Here is a 20,943-nt window from a genome sequence, read left to right as displayed (position 1 = left end):
GATTTACCGATTCATGAATACCGAATCGGTAAAATTCGGTATTTATGAAGCGGTAATTCTGATTTATCTACATCTAGCCCCTAGAGAGAAGAGAATTTGTGAATTGTGCCTGCTGCAGATCCAAGATCTAGATCATGTTTTATTTGAATGCTCAAAGCTGCTAAGTGCCAGGCGAGTGTTCTTAAAGCCAGTTTTTATCTAATTTAATATTCACTCTGCCCAAGAGGCACGATCTTTGGTTTTGTCCCCTCCAAATGAAATGGGCTGTTTTAAGACATATCCATTTTTTTTAAATGTCTGCCTGTTTATTAGGATTTTTTTAACAGTAATTATATTGTCATGACATAATATCGATTGGTTGGTCATTTGATTGCTTTATGTATTTATAGCACTATTTGCACATCTTTCAATATGTCGATATAAGAATTTTATTGGTTGGTTATTTGATTGCATCATGTACTCATAGCACGATTTGCACACCACTCAGTGTGTTTGATATAAGAATTTTTACAGCAATGTATAAGGAAGAATTTTGTATTGTATGTACAGTTTGTCTTTTTTAATCTGATGGTGTGTTTTTGTGGACCTCCGTAGGAGTTCCAAACCAAAATAAATTGGAAATTGGATAAAACTATGCAGCATACAAATGATGTATGGAAATGGCGTCACTGAGTGTATTGATTTGTTTTGCTCGTTTTAAAATATTTGTTTCCACCACACTTCAGACTTACAAAAAAGTGCTCCATATGTGCTTTCCTAATTCTGGTATATTCTGAAATATATGCACAGTTCATTTACAGACACTTAAATTATATTGTGTGCTAGAAGAAAATAACATCCTACAGGCTTTCCCCCAGCATATCCCAGTACCCAGCAAGGTTGTCACATACATTTGAAGTCAGAGGAAGAAAAGTAAACAGCAAACTCCCTTGGAAGACAGAGGCTGACATTTGACCTCTGTCTTTGAATGCACACCAAATGTGACAAGATAAGAACAAAATGTAAACTCCTGCTTACAGAAAGTGAGCACTTGTGGAAGAATACAAGGAGCAAGTCAGAGGTGGTAAACAGGCTATGCTCCACAGGAGGGACAAAGCCAAGATGGACAGCCTAAAATAATTAAAGTCTGCAAACAGAAAGCAATAAAATGCGAGTTTTAAAGCCAGCTTTCAGAAAGTCCCCAAGAAGTCTTTGCAAAACAGCCAGCTGCACTGTCTATTAATCATTGACTTTCAAGTGTCACATCATACTAAATATTAGCAAAACATGGCACACTGTCACCCCTGCTTTATGTAAAGCACCCAGGGCTTAGACAGAATTACAGTTTCCACTATGAGGGCATGTTTTGCACTTCTCTTCAGTTCACAGAAAACGTACTGGACCTCTCAATAAGAGAAATAAATCGAGACCTCTCAATTTCCATGCCAGATTACTGTGACTCCAGAGCACAAAATAAAAGTTAGAATACCAGAGTGACAGGCAGTCGGGCACTCCGCGCACATGTACGAGCCCAGTTGCCGTGCAGGGGGCAATCCCATCCCAGCAGGAGGCCACTGAATGTCTAGGGAGGGGTAAGGGGCATCGATCGATGCTAACCTCGATGCTCCTCACACTTCGCCGAGGCTTGAAAACGCTTGGACGCCTCGTTTGGAAAATGCACGGAAGCATACAAACAAGTTACATAAAGGAATGAGCATTTCACTTTTGTGAATTATGTATAATCCGCGAGTACTTGTGTTGCAACGTATTTTAGATTCTGTGGCACGGGCGGTTTCTGAAGATGGACCTTGTCTTTTTGCTGTTATTGCAGAGGCCGCCGCACCCCCCCCGAAGGGGGGGGGGAGGCTCAAGGGCCGGCGCCTTAATCCACGCCGAGCCCCAGTGGAAGAACCGGTTCTGGGCGCCCAGAAGCGGCAGGAGGACTTAACACCTCGCAGGGGAACATCCTGTGGACACCAAGGAACCCCCAGCCAATCGGGGGGACAGCATGGTACAAACCCACCAATGGGGGGCCAGCTACAAGGAACGGACGAGCAGAAGTGGGGGGATATAAGCCACCGCTCCCCCAGTTAGCTCCTAATTTTGCGGAGCGGGGGAAGCGGCGCACCTGAATTTTTGGATCCTGCAGAGACGACACGGCGAAGCTCTTTTTGGAGGGACCAGCTGACTACAGACCATCGTTGGACGAAGGGACCATCAGGTGCTAACAAGACCGACTAGCGACGGACCACCGCCGAGCAAAAAGGTGTAGCGGTGCGCCGGCAGAACCCCTTGGCGAAGGGCATCGGAGCGGAGCCTGGCATGCAACATAGTTTCTTTGAACGGCTTTCCCATCCAGCGCGCACTATGCCGCTGGCAGGAAACAGGTGAGCGGGCCAGCGGCGTACAGACCTGGCGAAGAGCCAACTTCAGACAGACACAACTCCTCTGCCCCAAATGCGTCTTTCCAGAGCGTGCTCTGCCCGCTTTCAGCGCGCATTTTGCCGCTGGGGGGGGGGGGGGGGCACGAACCGCTTGAGTGCACTAGGAAGCAGCGAAGGCAGCCCGGTGAGTTACTGGCTCTGCGGCACGGCTGCCGTTTTTTCTCCCCTCCACAGCGTGGGGTGTGCGGTGAGTCCCTATTTCGGTCGGAGATAGCGCCCACAGCAGCTGCGAGCGCAACAGGTCAGTAGGAGCGCCCGGGGGCCGAACGGCTCTCGCGCAAAAGCAGCCAGACTCGAGTGTCGGAGAGGTCTTCGGATGATGCAGCAGCGGGACCTCGGAGCCGGCATCTCACAGCAGCAGGACGGAAGCGCGCGGTAAGCATTAACAAGGCAGGGGGCTCCGTACTTAAACTACAACGTGGGAGGCTATACAAAAAAAAAAAAAAAAAATTTGAGCTTGCAAGGTCTAGGTTGGGGTTGGCAAGCAGCTGGGTTATTACCCTTATGTGGGCTGCGAGATCCGACAGTGAAGCGGGAGCCTCGGCCACACAAGCAGAGATTACAGAGCCCAGGGCAATGTAGCGAAGGTTTTCCACGGGCCATGGTAGGTGGTGTGTGCCCTAGAGCGGTGCCATCTTAGATAGCGCCCTACCATCCCAATAACGGGCGTGTAGCATTGGGGAAGGCACCTAGCGGCTACCATGGTAAACATGGGTATGTGTGCCGAGAATTCACCTTTCCAAGCGAAATAATAATAATTTAAATGAATACCAAAAGTGAGATAATGTGCAGCGGGGCAATACTGCCCGCTTGTGGCCTTATTATCAGAGGCGCTTTCATTAGGTTTATAGTAGGAACGTGTCCTTGGCGCCGCGGCCAGGGCGACTGACGCGGGAATCTGGGGACCACGGTTCGATCCCCGGCTCCGGCGGCAGGTTAGCCCAGCACCATGTGTCTCTGGGCAATAGCTTGCTTAATCTTCCCGACGGCCCCCAGCGCCTAGAGACCCTTACGGGTGATTGTGCGCTTTACAAATGTGGACTTTACTTTACTTACTTCGTTCACGACCGAGTATGATCTTAGAATAGTCAACAACCCATGATAGGTGTGGGCACGCCACGGACTCCCCCGGGCGCCATATGTGTTGCATGCAAACAAGGTGCCTTCATGAGCAGATAACTTTCTATGTGGGAAAGATTGGCTAAACCCCTTGAAGAAAGGGCATTAAGGCCTTGTCTATTCTTCGTCTATTCTCCGTCAAAAAAGGCATTTTCCGCAGCATCGCGTCCAATTCTAGCCACAGTACCAGCATGCGAAATGCCGTGGCTCGAGCAAATGAAGAGGCGGGAGTTACTTAATTGTGCAATGGTGCGCTAACTCGGGGATACCGAGTTCGAATTTGGCCTGTGGTCATAGCGTGATGCAAGGCCAGGAATTATCCAAAAAAAAAAAAAAAAAAAATCCTGGCATAGGGGAACACATCCAAAGGCCACGCTAATTGGCTCAGTCACTGCATCGCAGGTCAGGGTGGAGCGAGGGGTTATCACACCTGTATAGTCGGGCCATTTGAATGCTTTGCTGTGGAATTATCAATGCTAGGGAAGCGATGCATTGTGCTACAGAACGAATTTAAATAAGCATTTGAAGTGCTGTTTGAATTCCCCTTATTGCTAGAAATTGCGTGGGATGTAGTCACCAGGATTCAATTGTTTTCACTGTAAGATGTTTCTAAACTGGTATTTATAACGTTTTTAAAGACCCTTTGAGTCCAGCGGGTGTAAAAAACAGCTGGAGTCAACGCAGTGGGAGCGTTATCGAAATACTTACCTTGGCCCTCGGTTTCCAGGCGTCCCATTGTAGAGGCCGCGTCTGGTGGCTCAGTGGATTACTACATCCATTGCCGGGGCCTGTTTTCGACCGCATGGTCACAGGTTCGAAGCACGATGGGTTTCAACCAGCCTCTCATCCATCCGGGGTCGAAAAAATGGGTATGAGTTGGGTAACACGAAACAGCTGTTATTCAGCACCGAGGTGAACGTGCTTTTAAAAGTATATATATTTGGATATGTTAAGGGAATGAATCTGAACAACTGGAACCCACAAGCAGTGTAGTGCGGGTAGATCGTGTATCACAGAGACAAGCGAAGGGTGTTCTCCTCGGCCAGATAGGGAAGGGTGCCCTCCAGAGCTCATAGGCTGGATTCATAGCCCCCCTTTACGCGTGACCGGTTTAGTGGACTTGTTTAAGGTTTCCGCAAGGCCCGGTAGGCTATTGTGGCGTCCTCCCCAAAATGGCCGTGTAACGCCCCCTTCCCAACTAGGCGTGGCGGCGGCGATGGAGGCAGCCGCTGCAGCCACGCACAGACACAGGGTGGCGCAGGCGGTTAAATACAAATTTATATGGCGTCCACGGTAAGGCGCGAGGGCCGCTGAGGGGCAGTGCCTCTTTTCTAGGTAGAGCGGCAAACAACAAAAAAAAAAAATAAATAAATAAAATATCCGCGTGGATGCGGCGAAGCGGCTTCGAATGGACATACAAACCCAGGACCTCCATATCGGCTCATGTTGTGCTGCCAGCTGGGGTGCGCCGGTCTCTCGCAGCCCGTACATTCGCATCCCAGGGCCGGCTTACTCAAATAGGCTTTCCGCTCAGCAGGAACACAAGAGCATCGAGCATGTTGGGTTGCATGCTGTGGCAGGGAAACAAATGACAAAGGAAGAGGAAGCGGAGAATGAACGCAACAGTTTTTTCACCAGTAGCTTTGACTTCGCGCCAGCTGACAGTTTTGATGGCTGGACAGGTGTTTAGTGTCCACAATGCGCTGTGGGAATTTGCGGGGTTTGGGGTTTTGAATACCAGCCGCGCAGGCATAGCAAACTCCAGCCGGCACGCTGAAAGTGCTGGACAGCCACACGCAACCCCTGTGCTTCGCACACAGCTTAATACCGGACTACACAGGGAGAGAACAGGGTAGGACGCCAAAGGGTTTAAGGTAGGCAAGGCTTTCTTTGGGCCCACCTACGTTAATTTAGCAAGCAAGAGAGCGATGCGTCAGAAAACAAGCACGGGCGGTTTTTGAACAGCCGAGTGAGGTTATATCGCGTGAGGAACTTACATATTGGTTGCGCATACGTCAGTTACCTACTGTATTGCAGCAAGCCGTTAGTTATTTAAAAAAAAAAAAAAAAAAAAAAAGAGATATGAAGCTCCTATCGGTACCCTGTGGAGCAAAAAGATGCGAATAACACAAAACCTACGGCCGTCTGATTTCATTGTTAAGCATGTAACGCGCGAAATCACGGAAGGCCACAGTTCCTAGAAAGCCCCCGGGTAATAGTCAGTTCACAAAGGGTGGCTAACCGCCAGGCAAGGGCTGTGTACAGGCGGACAACTAATGCACCATAGTGGTTAATCGATTTGTAGAGGAATGTGATGATAAACATGCACACAGGCCGCTCTCACGCGGCGGACAGAGCCAAGCAGCGATTTAAAAAAAAAAAAAAAAAAAAAAAAAAAAAAACGGGGAGCGGTAGGCAGAGGGCTGCCGGGCACGTGTTGCCATTGATTACCGCAAGGAAACAAGAGGTGATTGTCACGTCGGGTGCGAGTGGCCCCGAGCGCAGATCCTGCGCCCACCTCGGCGTGGACAAGGGGGGCCGGCCTCACAAATAAAGGAAAAAGCACAGCTGCGCACAAGTACACAAGGCCGGCTCAGAATAGGTGTGGCGGCTTGCACATTGGGGTTTGCCAAGGTCGCCCAGACCCTCGCGGCCACGACCGAGTGTAGCTGGCGGAAGAAGGGAAGAGAGTCAGCGAGGTGCCGTCCGGTGACGCAATTGCGCACGTAAGCCACAAGAATCACGGGAGCTGGGGGGAGCCGCAGGAAGACGTGCGCCTCCCTGCGGCGTGGCGGGAATGGTTACAACGGATGGCTAAGGAGACACACCAACAGGGCGGTGTGTAGAAGTAGGCCACTCATTTTGGGATGCCGCACGGCAGGGTGAGGTGGCCTGGCCAAGGAGGGGAGTAGCGAACGGAGACGGCGCTCGCGGCCCAGACCCGGCCGGACGGCAGGGCACATAAAGGTAGCGAGTTGGGGGCCTAACTCCTTGGAGAAGCTACCCCTCCATACACGCAAAGGGCGTGGGTGACCGGCCAAAATGGCGGTCCCTGAGGTAACACGACAATGAGGAATACCAACGGACCAACAAAAGAACTGGTTTGGTAGGCGTGCCATCTACGAACTGAATGTACCACGATATGATCTGCACAATATGATGATTGACATGTTTATGACCCAGATATGATTTATGACAATGAAGACGACATGTATTATTTATGACCCAGAGATGATTTATGATGATGATGACATGTATGATTTATGAGCCAGAGATGATTTATGATGATGATGACATGTATGATTTATGACCCAGATATGATTTATGACCACGGCGATGGCATGTATGATTTATGACCCAGACATGTTGTATGACACGTTTATGACCCAGATATAATTTATGGGATATTGTGTTGACATGTATATGACCCAGATATGATTTATGATCCCAATAAAACTGCGGCCAACAACCACCACAACAATTACGACCTTGTTGGCTAAATGTATTGGGATAACATTGGTTGGGGTCTTTGGGTAGATACTTCCCACGGTATGGGAGAGTGCGGGGGTTATTGCAGAGGCCGCCGCACCCCCCCCGAAGGGGGGGGGGAGGCTCAAGGGCCGGCGCCTTAATCCACGCCGAGCCCCAGTGGAAGAACCGGTTCTGGGCGCCCAGAAGCGGCAGGAGGACTTAACACCTCGCAGGGGAACATCCTGTGGACACCAAGGAACCCCCAGCCAATCGGGGGGACAGCATGGTACAAACCCACCAATGGGGGGCCAGCTACAAGGAACGGACGAGCAGAAGTGGGGGGATATAAGCCACCGCTCCCCCAGTTAGCTCCTAATTTTGCGGAGCGGGGGAAGCGGCGCACCTGAATTTTTGGACCCACCCACCCACACCTAGGAACCAGCAGTTGTCGCAGTGCTGGACAGCAACACAAGCATTGACGGGAATGGTTACAACGGATGGCTAAGGAGACACACCAACAGGGCGGTGTGTAGAAGTAGGCCACTCATTTTGGGATGCCGCACGGCAGGGTGAGGTGGCCTGGCCAAGGAGGGGAGTAGCGAACGGAGACGGCGCTCGCGGCCCAGACCCGGCCGGACGGCAGGGCACATAAAGGTAGCGAGTTGGGGGCCTAACTCCTTGGAGAAGCTACCCCTCCATACACGCAAAGGGCGTGGGTGACCGGCCAAAATGGCTGTCCCTGAGGTAACACGACAATGAGGAATACCAACGGACCAACAAAAGAACTGGTTTGGTAGGCGTGCCATCTACGAACTGAATGTACCACGATATGATCTGCACAATATGATGATTGACATGTTTATGACCCAGATATGATTTATGACAATGAAGACGACATGTATTATTTATGACCCAGAGATGATTTATGATGATGATGACATGTATGATTTATGAGCCAGAGATGATTTATGATGATGATGACATGTATGATTTATGACCCAGATATGATTTATGACCACGGCGATGGCATGTATGATTTATGACCCAGACATGTTGTATGACACGTTTATGACCCAGATATAATTTATGGGATATTGTGTTGACATGTATATGACCCAGATATGATTTATGATCCCAATAAAACTGCGGCCAACAACCACCACAACAATTACGACCTTGTTGGCTAAATGTATTGGGATAACATTGGTTGGGGTCTTTGGGTAGATACTTCCCACGGTATGGGAGAGTGCGGGGGTTAGTACTGTTGCTCTGAGCAATACTGATTTCGAGAGTACACCGCACTTCATGTTGCAAGGACAAGCCCAGTCCTTAGTTAAATGCCTACTTAATCTCGGATTTCTTTTCATCCACAGCCACGGCATTAGATAAAACGGCAAGAAAAAGTGGCCGCAGTGCCAAATATGCAGTGGGTTTGCTGGTAATTTCAGTGGTTTTTGGATGGAGACTGTAACCCGATCAAGAGTAAACAAAAAGAGTGATAACAGTTTTGACGCCGCTGCTGGCGCTGAAGTATTGATTCTGTACAACCAGGGCTGTTTGATGTCGCCTTGGAGCAGTCAGGCGGGAAAAACATTATTGACAGCCTTCACCAGGCGTGCCGCGCTCTGTGGAGAGGCGAATGGCAAGACATGCAGAAATGGTCTTTCCGTGTTATGTGGGTGTCAGACAGTAACCCGACACAGGAGCCAGTGCAGCTGCCTTCATTTAATGTCCTTCACGTTTCATGAAACGTGATAAATGATTGAGGCTCTGCGTAGTCTACAAACTTAACCCTTTACTCTCCTGCTGCCTTTGCATTCGGCGCTGCCAGGTAGGAAACGTCCGGGGAATTCCACCTCGAAATGTCCCTGCGTCCCGTCAGGAGAGTTATTGATAAAGATGTGTTTTTGTTAAAAGTCAAAGGAGACGTGTAAAAGGGCACGACGTGAGACACGGGTCCGGGCGCAGCTTCTAGTTTTCTGGGTCTCTCTCTCTACTGAGAGATTGCAACATTTCACTAGGTTGTGTCATTAAAATTCTTTAATCTCATTCCCTTATGAATTTCACTGACAGGCGCACATCTACAATTTAGCATTCCTCTGAAAATATTTTGTCAGCAAAACGTGAGAGTTTATTTATGAACTGCTTCCTAGTGAGGAGTTAAATCTTGGTTATACACTCAGCCTTTCAGAGGCCCATTAACGCAGTGACACGTCGCAGCCTTTGTTAATTAAAATAGGGCTTGCTGCGTTTTACTCTTGAGTTGGAGCCATTTCTGGAAAAAAAATCTCAAGCATGAGGTAAGACTTACACTTGCTGATCCATGGACGTTACTCTATCGCGATAACAGCATGCGGTTTGTGACCTCTTGGTTTCAGACAACAAATAAAATAGGATGGCCTTGAGTGGCAGGAAAACTGTTATGTTCCATATGAGTTTAGGAGCACATTATTTACCACCAAATAAGCACTGCTAGCCTTTTCACACCTACAACTTTTCTTGCCTCTTTATTACACCTTCTTGTCCTCTAGGAAGTAAGCAGAAAATGTAAATACTCCCCTCTTGACCTATACCTTTAGCCACGCAGAGCATGCACAGCTAGAAAACCAGACCCTCCTTAGATGAGTTCTCTTTACCCTTTTACCCTCTTTCCATATATCTACTTACCCATCCTTCCTGATACCCATCCATCCATCGACTCTTCCATCTATCCATCCATACATCAATCTTCCTTTTACCCATCTGCCCATACCTTCGTTCTTCTGTCCTTTAGCCCTTTCAAGTAGGGCATAAGTCCTAAAAAAAGAAGTGGGGGACGCTGACGTCATGACAGGAAGTGACGTCACGAAATGTGGCTTGCACTCAGTTGTAGTTTATACTTATCGAGCTCCCGGTAAAATAAGTGGGGTGACGCCGTCCACCCGCGTGGTACCCCGACTCGAGCCTTGCTTTCAAGTACTATTTGAATTGTTTCTCTTTTTCTTTGACTCTGCATCTCAGACCACGACTCTCAATCAATCAATAAATCAGTTGGGATTTGGTGAGCGCTGCTAATCACCCACAGGGGTATCCAGGCGCTATTGCGGCGGTTTCTTCACTTTTGCGGGGAGCATCGCCCTCCCGTCCACTGATAGATGCGCCCGAAAAAATATAATTGCAATGAAAAGATTTCATTTCTATTTTATTTCCCGATGTGCGCACCTGCAACAGCGCTAGCCCAGAGCCCAGAGACATGGGGGACGTGCCTCTAGTTGGCAGCAGAGGACAGGAGCAGTGACTTGCTGGATGTTCCAAAGTGCGCATGTTACTTTGACCAGCTGCCTTGCGCTGGCCAAAGTGACGTGCACTTTGAAGCTCACCACCCAGCTCTCTCAGACAGCTGGGTGGAGATCAAGCACAGGCTTACAGGGCCTGAAGGAGCATCCAGCCAGCTCACTCCATCCAATCCTGGTGCTGCTTTCACAGCATGACAGCAGCACGGTAAACATCGTTTACAACGCGGTGTTTACACCGCACGACCTTTACCACGCTGCCATTACAACCACTTGCGCTGGATGGCGCTGTTGGTTAAGGAATATTGTAATTTTATATTCCAACACCTTCCCTACTGTTACGTGGGCTGGTGTTGGAATAGAAACTTATAATAATCCACAATCCGCGCCCTCCAACGCAAGTCGTTGTAACGACTTGCGTTGTAAAATCCGCAATGTGAAGTACCGCGATCAAAATGATCGTGCTGTACTATCATACATCCCAGCAGCACCAGGATTGGCTAAGGGAGTTGACTGGGCCCATGCTGGAGCGGTACCAGTGAGGATGTGCAGGCAAGTAAGTGACTTTTTTTTTAAAACGAATGTATTTTATTTTTCTGTGCTGTTATTTTCTGTTCTTTTTCCAGTGCGATGTTATGCATCATGTATGTGTTTTTTTCTTTTTACACTAAATCACATCAGTGAGAACAAACATGCCCCAACCAATCTGAAGTCCGGGTACATGCTATACGGTTCAACAAGTATGGTTTATTGCTACCATGAATCGCTGCCAGTGCTCAAGGGCACACCTTAGATCTCTGGGTGTTACTTGTAATGGAAAGGTTAAAGTCCCACCAGGGCCTACAGTCTTTGATTTCCCTATGTACCAAAATGCGCACTACCCTAGCGCATGCCACCCTGCACCTCTCTGGACATTACTGCCTTCCTCACCCCTTAGCGCTCACCACCTTGTCCCCCCACCCCAGTATAATATATTAACCCCCCATGTTACCCTTTGTCACTCTGCCACAAATCTGTTCTGAACATCAGCTCGCTAAGCAGCCCCTCCATCCATCACTGTCCATTTCACTCCAGTGCACCTACCAGCACGGCAGCAGCCCCACTCCGTGAAGCCCGCTGCAGGGAGCACCATGATATTCTGGCACAGAAAACCTGATCACTACAGGCCCGCCTCTGCCAAGCACTACCAGTGCCCCTCCAGCAGGTTCTTCAGGTGAGCTCCTGTACTGCTGACATGGGATGAAAGGACATGTTGGAGTGGAGGAGTTCCAGGCACCATAGCTAGATCAGTCGCTGGCACAGTGGGCAGCTAGGATGCTAGGTCATAAGGAGGACCTTCAGGAGCTGTTGTGGGGGGAGGGGGGCACTGGATTTTCACTAAACACAGTGAGGGGACTAAATACAATTAGATCATATTTCAGTAGATCTGTTTGGGATTTTTGTGTATCAATGAGATTATATCTATTTGTGATTGCTGGACACTTTTGAGATTCCAATCTGTTTGTGACTGTTGAAAGGTCTTGAGATTTGACCATCTGACACTGTTAAGCATCTGTCTGAGACTGTTGTAAGGCTTTGATAAATTCCTCTTTTGCTCTCGAATGTCTCTGAGTCTGAGGGATTTTTATGCTAATGGGTCAAAATGCTTTGTATGTATAACCTGCCTACGAATATGATATTATTCTAAATATATTGAAAGAGATTCATAAGGGTTTTTGTGTCAGAATTTGCAAATGTACATTTTTATTCTGCACTGAAACACGTTAACACCTTGACCAGCTGCCTTTTGGCCCCTTCACCCCTCCCCATAGGTGGCAGCGAGGTTCTTGTTGCAGTCAGTCGAAAAGCCCGGTCTTGAGTCCATTTCTGAATTCCGGGAGAGAGGATGATAGCACGAGGATCAGCCCTATGTCGTGGCATTCCCTAACTGTGTTATTTATGAGCAGTTTGTTTGCAGACCTGCAGAAAGAAGAGACCAAAAAAAATGGATCAACATATTAGTGGAACTAAGTTGAAGATCCTGATCCATTCAGGATCTGTGACTATCCCTACTTAAGCTGCTCGATAGAGAAGTTTACTAAGATACTGCCTGACATACACAAATCAACCTAGCAACAATTTACTTCAACGTTTACCAACGCCTCCTCCTACCTACCCCACAACTATCTCTCACACCATCCACAGCCTAATTTGAAATAGAGAACATCCAGCTACAACGCTTATTATAGTGACTTCTGAGCTTATATGCAATTTGATTAAAGACAATACCTCACACACTTATTTTGGAACTTCAGTTGTCTTGCTGAGTCCAGTGCAAAATCTCTATATGAAACCCTCACTGACAGTACTGCCTCTCTACAGCTCAGCATGCACCTAACAGCACCAGCACATATCTCAGCACTGCCCTCACTGACACCACTGGACTCCTAGCTCTATGCAGTACAGAACACCTGCCATTTCATTCAGCATAACTACCCAAAAATGACCTAATCAAAACAACTAATACCTATTCAAATCAGAACTTGCTCATTCAAAACATTCATACACACACCCTCCACCACTGTCCCTAAAAAAATGTAATAGTGACCTACTCCGCAACACCTTTGAAACACTTTTCTAAGTCCAGATTGTGATACGTTCTTATCTAAAAACAACTTGAGGCTAAATGTGCCAGCACCCTGGGACACACAAGAAACCGTTTGCAACCGTTTCATCAAACAATTTGCGAAGTCCTGCACAACTTCAAAACTCCTGCAGGTATTGTTAAACTCAAAGCATCCCATATAAACAGCGCAGACTCCTACAACACAGCAAAAGGTTACTCTTACCTTACATTTGTTCTCGAGACCAGGAGCCAAACAAAAGCCCTCTTTTAGTTGCAATCATTGCATTAAGCCCACCCTTTTCTCATCTCCCTCGTCTAATATCCAGATCCAGTAACAATAAGAAATTGTTCATGAAAACAACCATCGTTATCAGGCATTACATTGAGACCATAAATGCTCAAAGAGACAATCCACATTTACCTTCATATGTGTGTGGTTATCTCACAATCATTCCAAGCCCTGACTGTCCAAGGCATCAAAAAACATATCTACTTTCTAAAAGAAATTTCATATGATAATACCACCCTCCTTCATACCTTCATAATCCAAGCCATCTCTCACATTCTTTCTCTCAACCTCAACATTATCAACTCCTTGATACTAGTAGTCACCTTACCTTAGAACCAGGTAGATCATACCCGCCTTGGAAAACCAAACCGAAGTCCTGAGATGCAAGCAGCTACCATCACACAACATACGTTACCTAACCTATGGAAAATTCTAGAAAACATTGTCCTTATTCAATTCCAAGATCACATCGTACTCTGCCTTCTACTGCTGACTTTTCATGATTCTTAAGTACTCACTGAAGCATTGAATCTGCTTCACCATAACATCGATGTTTGTGATAGATTCTAAACCATCCAATTACAGCTCCCTCCAACCTCAAATCCAAGCATGGCTATCATACATGAGCTCAAAAAACATATGGGGGGTCAAAGGGGAAATATTTTATTGACCTGTCAACTCATGCCCCTAACAACAACCTGAAACACCAAAAAAGAAGACCAGGTCAGAAGTGGTGTACTGTCCTGTATAGTCTGCGGACATCACACGGGCACACATTGTGGGAAAGAGAAAAGAGTCTTTACAGCGCTATAAGAATCCCATCAGACCACCCATTATGGCGGCATTTCATCATATGGGAATTAGTGGTCGTTCCAGGCATTACCTGGATCAAATCATGACAGTGCATGAGTAAAGAACGACCTATATAGCCACAGTAATGCTCGAAGGAAATCATATAGAAAATAGTGCAGTGCTATTGTGCTAACTAAAATTAACTACCCAGGTAACTCATCGTAATTAGTCTGGGTGTCAAGATTAAAAACACGCCTGGTAGTGAGTGAATGAGACTACCTGGTGGCGATGTGCAAATGGTCGACTAGTTTCAGCTGACAAGAGAATTACTCCAGCTTTCATCAGGACCGAAAAAAACATAAATAAACAGCTACTGCAACCCAAGTGGGGGGGTATATACATATGTGAGGGAAGATGTGTTAAACCAATAGCATGTAGTATACTCATGGAATTCATGTCTCCCCATTCAATTGGAACCCCAGTATCCACTGCTCACAGGAGAAGATCTTCTTCCTGTCAAGGCAAAGAAAAATACATTGTATTCATTCACACAAATGGAACCATATGACACCACACACGACACCAAGACAGGGACCACCTGCAGAAACAATTTGCGTTCTGCCCAACATGTAAGCATATTAGCTTGATCACTAGGAGGCATTTCCTCAAAGTGAAACTCACCCAGCTTTGTGTGGGTGAAGACCTCACCTCGCCCGGCAACTGCTCGGGAAATGGAGGCCCCGCTCTGGTGTGCAAAAGAAAAAGACACATATTAGCAAACATATCTAATGTGTCCAGCCGAATCGCTTTGCACACACTAACCCAGTAAAAGTGTGACAGTCTCATAACCAACCCGTCAAGAAAAGCTCCCTCCGTCACAATCCTGTCCACAGTATTTGGTAACAACAAAGTTGAAGGACAGGACTAGGCTTCCCAAATTTTTAAACAATATAAGGGACTAGAAATCTGTAGTGCATGATTACTTTGGAGGGTGGAAGCTGAAGGCAGGATAGTGCCAAGAGCCAACTACTATCCACCATTAATCAAAACTGTACATTACTCAAGAAAAAAACTCTCTCTGACTTGATGCTGTTACCTACGCCAGACCGGAATACTCCATAAAGACCCAAAGCGATCAGTATGTCAGTATATGGAGATATATGTAGCACTGCTCGCTAACAATACTGTTCATAAAAGAAAAGAGAACGCACTTCAACAAGTTTAATGTTAGTTTTCAGAGCTTACCTATCCGTCGTTACCTCACGTCTAAACCCGAGCGGAAGGGGAGGCACCCAAGGGACCGATCGGTAAGTTTTTGAACTGAAGCTGAATCACTCGTCAGCCAGTAAAGACATGGAACGTGACCATGTGATAAGGAGACCTCCTCTTCAAAGATAAGCCTATAAGTGAGAAGAATGCTCACTGTTGTGGACAAAAGCGGACTGGTTGATAGTCGTTCGGCGCGCATGGTAGCACTGATCTATAGGCGCATGCGCAGATGTGCCAGACGGAACACTATTGTCTTGCGCACGCGCGAGACTTAAAGAAAACGTCCGTAATTGTGTAAAAAGGTAAACTGTTAGCGTACAATAATTGCATCCAGTGCAATGGTTGTATATAATGCAATCCTGCTCAGAATTTGTTTTTATACATATGTTATAAGGGAGAGTACAATTAACCCTCTTGGTTTAAATGATGTTATGTGGTCAACCAGTAGTGAAGTGTCGCTACATCCTTGATGAACAGTATCAATAGATGTGGTGTAGAGGTCAGTAGTGCCATCAGTCAAAACAAACTGCCAAATTAGTGCAGATACACCTAGTTAAACCAATGTGTAGAAACCAGGTGTAATAACAGAAGGATATGAAATTAGTTTAGACACATTCAGATATTGCGAATAAACATGACAACTCAATGGAGTCTCACGTTGCCAAAAAAAAAGTAGGCTAGAAACCATTTATGAGACGGACAGGGCCAGGGTGACGAGCAAGCAGAGTCAATCACACCCACACTGGCGGAGCTCAATGCTGTGAACCAAGATAGGTTCACATCTAGGAATAAGACCCGCAACAGGACGTTGCTCTTAATACTCAAAAAACATATGGGGGGTCAAAGGGGAAATATTTTATTGACCTGTCAACTCATGCCCCTAACAACAACCTGAAACACCAAAAAAGAAGACCAGGTCAGAAGTGGTGTACTGTCCTGTATAGTCTGCGGACATCACGATGATGATTTGATCCAGGTAATGCCTGGAACGACCACTAATTCCCATATGATGAAATGCCGCCATAATGGGTGGTCTGATGGGATTCTTATAGCGCTGTAAAGACTCTTTTCTCTTTCCCACAATGTGTGCCCGTGTGATGTCCGCAGACTATACAGGACAGTACACCACTTCTGACCTGGTCTTCTTTTTTGGTGTTTCATATCATACATGAGCCTCAAACGTTTTGTTTTCAGTGGTATCAGCATATTTTGCAAATCCCTACATTTCTACATGAAATCCAATATGGAACTTAAGGAGCATGTGAAGAAGGATGTGCTTGAACCCAAATAAGCCACCTGCCACTCATCATCAATACTTTAACCTATTTTCAGTACTTGGGCTTCTCCCATGATTCCAGCTAAGGATACCAATTTACTTTAAGCCTTCAGTTTCAAAATCCTTCACATTTGCAGAATTTTAAAAAATGTTCTCGTGTACAATGTTATTCTTTGTTTACACATACTTTATTAAACTGCTAATATTATTTAATTTTTTAAACAGTTGTGGACCCCCTGAGTAGAGGAGCAAACTCCCAGGGGTCCGCAGAACACAGGGTAAGAACCACTGATAGAGAGTATCTGACGACACAATGAAAGCATATGTAAGATGAGAACACAATATGCTATGCTCACGTGTATAAAGGAGGATATTAACTGGAAAGGAAAGGGAAAAGGAACAATATGAACCTGATAACAGAAAAGTTAGTAATCATTGGGGGATATTCTCAAGAACGTGAGATAATCATCGCCGAAATAGGTTAAGGTAATGTTTCAAATCACCGTCTATCGCTGGAAAATTACTCTGTGTTAACGTCCTATTCACATCACAGCGGTAACTTGCGATAGATTTCCGATAACGCGTCAAATGTCAGCAATAAAATCACCGGGACGCCGATAAAAATCTAAACCTGAACATGAAAAAAGCTGCGATGGGCCTAACAGCGACAAAAATTCAGCGATAAGCAGTGCCACGCCTGCAAGTCCCACAAGTCAGGCGGGAAAAATCACTATAAAAATGGCAGCAAAAAGCACAAACAAAACACATAAAACTGCAAAGCACCCTGGAGGTAGCCGGAGCAAGTACAGAGGACAACCAGAACTCCACAATCCCCACGGAGGACGAGCCTGGGACCATCATTGTGGAGACGGTGGCAGGAGTTGGAGGACCGGACCCAGCACAACAGGACCTGAGCCAACAGCAACAGGGTGAGTCACGACCAGAGACTGGGGGGACAGGGGAGATGGGCATAATGGGACACATGCACAATTAAGTATAGCACATCTGCTGACAGACCATGCCCAAGAGTCACAACTCCGACCTAGAGCCTAAGTTACCCAAGTCTGCAACATCTCAGCACTGTATAAGCACAGAAGTGAAAGGCACACCACCTGAGAGGGATAAGGGCCCGCAAAATCAGAGCTGAAGGGGCACCTCACCCATAATGCAGCACACACACATAAGAATCCGAGCACCTCAACATTGTCAACCATGTGGTACAAACTGCACACTTTCACAACTACTGCCGCTTGTGTGCAGAAAATGGCCATTCTCATTTGGCAATGCAGGAAACTGTGAGATGACAATATACAAGTACAACCTCACAACCGTGATGGTGTAGAAATGTCAACTGTCCCGCATCAAAGAGGCATCTCCCTACAAACAGTCACAATATACATTGTCATGCAGTCTGTTACTAAACTTTTAAAATGCGGGAACATACATGTGAGCACAATGTCAATATGCATCCCCCCTTCCCATTGCAGATGGAGAATCAACGCCTCCTGCAGAGCTGACCCAACAACACTGCACTGGTGATGAAGAGGACCTCCCCAACATCGACATCGACACCCTCCAACAGCTCATGAACAGTTCCGGCACCCCACCTCCAGGAGCAGGGCAGCCGAGCTGCAGCAAGGAGACCCCACCCCCTGCACAGACCACACAGCAGGAAGCACCCACCACCACGGCTGTCTCCGAGGACCCCCATGACCAACACATGGTATTCCAATGCTGTGTGTTAGGGTGCCAGGAGAAGATGGCTGATCAGCTGCGTGTGGGGTTTGACCTCATGGCAGCCAAACTCTTCACTGATTTACGAACCGAGAATGACGGCAGGAGTACTCTCCTTCTCATGAAACTCATTCTATCTACACTCTTCCGAAGCAGACTTAATGTCAGATTGAGATTTTATTTACGTGATATGTCAGAACGCTGAAGGATATGTATTGTATATGAAATATACTATTTTAGACCCATGTTATTTGGGACCACGCACAGATTTTATCTGGGGTGTGGTGAACTTACCTACTGAGACTTGTGCTAGCCCTGAGGAAGTTGTAGGGAGATTTGTCTCGAGACAAAACACGTGTAGGCTATTGGGTACATTTGGTGATGTAATCTATATCAGTATACAATAAGTTATATGTAATACATCTACAAATAAGATAAGAATAAATAAAACAAGAAAATTAAGAAGACAACTTTTGAGAATATTTTTAAATTGGAACTCTATTGGACTGATAACTTGATATGTTCTAACTGTGTATGTCAATTTGTCCTTTGCTTGGGAACAATATTCTGTTTAGTGTTTGTCCACTGTGTACCTTTTGGTCACAGAGGTTTGTTGGAACGTGGGTGGGCATTTCCATTTTGTTCCCTGGAGCAACCTGAAGATTTTTGGTTTTGTTATTGAATATTGCGCAGAGTGTAACCTAGCCACGCTTCGACATTGATACTCATGGCAGCCAAACTAGATGCCATACATGGGTGTCTAAGTCCCACCAGGGACCACTTACAGTCCCTAACGACCACCCACTGTCCGCTCAATGCTCTCCAACAATTCATGGCTGACATCGCTGGAGTCATGACTCTGAGCCAAGAACAACTGTCTATTCAGAGTGTCTCCAGCGATTTCACCCGGGAGTTGATACACATAAGGAGAATGATGGAGAGTTTGGAGCGGATGCAGGCGGAAATAATGTTTGCCATGGCTGCACACCAGTGAGATGTAACATGGAACTTCCATGCCCTGCAGATCCTCTTCATGGCATTGCCACCACAAGGTCTGCAGCTACTAGTCCATCCACAACTTCGCCCCCTGAAGTGTCAGTGCCACACATTGTGGCAGACATTACACCTACGGCCCCTGATGTGTCACTGCCACACAGTGATGCAGACAGAACATCACCACCCACACGTGAGTCACCTGACGCATCAAAGGACGAAGATGATGATGAATCTGGCTTTCTGGTCAGAATAAAGTGGTAGCATTCATCTCCGCCACATGGCCGGTTTCAGCTTGGTACTGCCCTCTGCATCATGCCCTGGAATAACACCTTACACTGTCCCCGATACACTCTGCAACACTCACCTTGGACCGTAACATGGACTGCCATATTTTTTTCTGGTTACCAATGACACAGCAATCACACTGTGGACTGAAGTCTTTCACTCCGGACGAATTTGTCAATCCCCTGGCTGGACCTCCATGGGGCAACAATGTAAAGTGGGGTTTGCATGGCCCTGTATTGCTCCAGCTTCAGTACATCACTGAATGAGAATAAAACATTTGTATTCACACAGATGTGTCATGGCTATGTAAGTATGGATGAATATAGGGACACTGATTCAACAAAAATTTACTCCCTGGGTAATGCTATCAATGCGCATGTATGGCTGTGACCCAGATAGGCAGTGAGTCACACATTGTCATTCAAATCAACACTCATCACAGTTGAATACAAGTGAAGGTGCGTAGACTTTATTAGCATATGCGTGTCTGTATGGGCAGGTTAAGTGCCACAGCATGCAGACCAATGAAGCAGTATGTCAGAATGAGGAACGTTGCCAAGCGCTGCTGTCCACTCCGGGGGAGTGCCTCACCTTTCACAGGTGTCTGTTAATCCGCGTTGTTGTCTGCTCATGTAGTCAGAGTCCAGGCAAATGCAGCCATTTCCACTGTTGTTGTAGGATATGTGACCAGATCTTCAAGATGCAACAAGGTGTTGGGACATGTGCAATGTGTTCAAATCCGTTGTGGCTGCAGGTACGTAGTTACTCGTCCATGAAAGCGATTGCAGCTTCGTAGGCCATCATTTCCAACATGAGGTCGTTGCCGACTTCATCAAACAGGACGGCGAGTACAATCATTAGCAGGTCCGGACAGATGTGCTGCATCCACCCCCTTTCACCAATTAGCACTACAGCCCAATAGGGGAGCAGTTCAATGAGGTCACTGCACACAAGGATTTGCGCAAACTCCCATGTCCAGCTGCCAGCATGTGTGCCAAGTAGCAAGGCATCCCATAAACGGGTATCACTGTGACACTCCTGGTTGTGTGTCGACAGGGGGCACACACACATGGCAAAATCCACTTCATCTACCGTCCTGTTGGATAGGCAGACATCCATGTACCACTCAAATATGCATGATCAACAATGCTACACAGGCAGAACACAATTGATGTTGGCAAGGCGGAAGCTTAGCCGGTAACTGATCCGCAGCACTGCCAATGGGAGTGCCCTCATTAAATGTAGCATACGTGCACGATATAGTTCCACGTAACAGGGATTGTGCATGTGTCCAGGTTGTTCTGCCATTGTGTCAGTGGCTCTGGTTGAAGCGGCACTGTTCTGCCCTCCGCCAGTTCTGTGGATGAAATGCCACAGCTCGGATAAATTAGTTGTTTGAGTGTGCAACAGTT

This window comes from Lissotriton helveticus, chromosome 2_1 (genome assembly GCF_964261635.1).
Source record: "Lissotriton helveticus chromosome 2_1, aLisHel1.1, whole genome shotgun sequence".
NCBI lineage: Eukaryota > Metazoa > Chordata > Amphibia > Caudata > Salamandridae > Lissotriton > Lissotriton helveticus.
Note: the sequence above shows the minus strand (reverse complement) of the source record.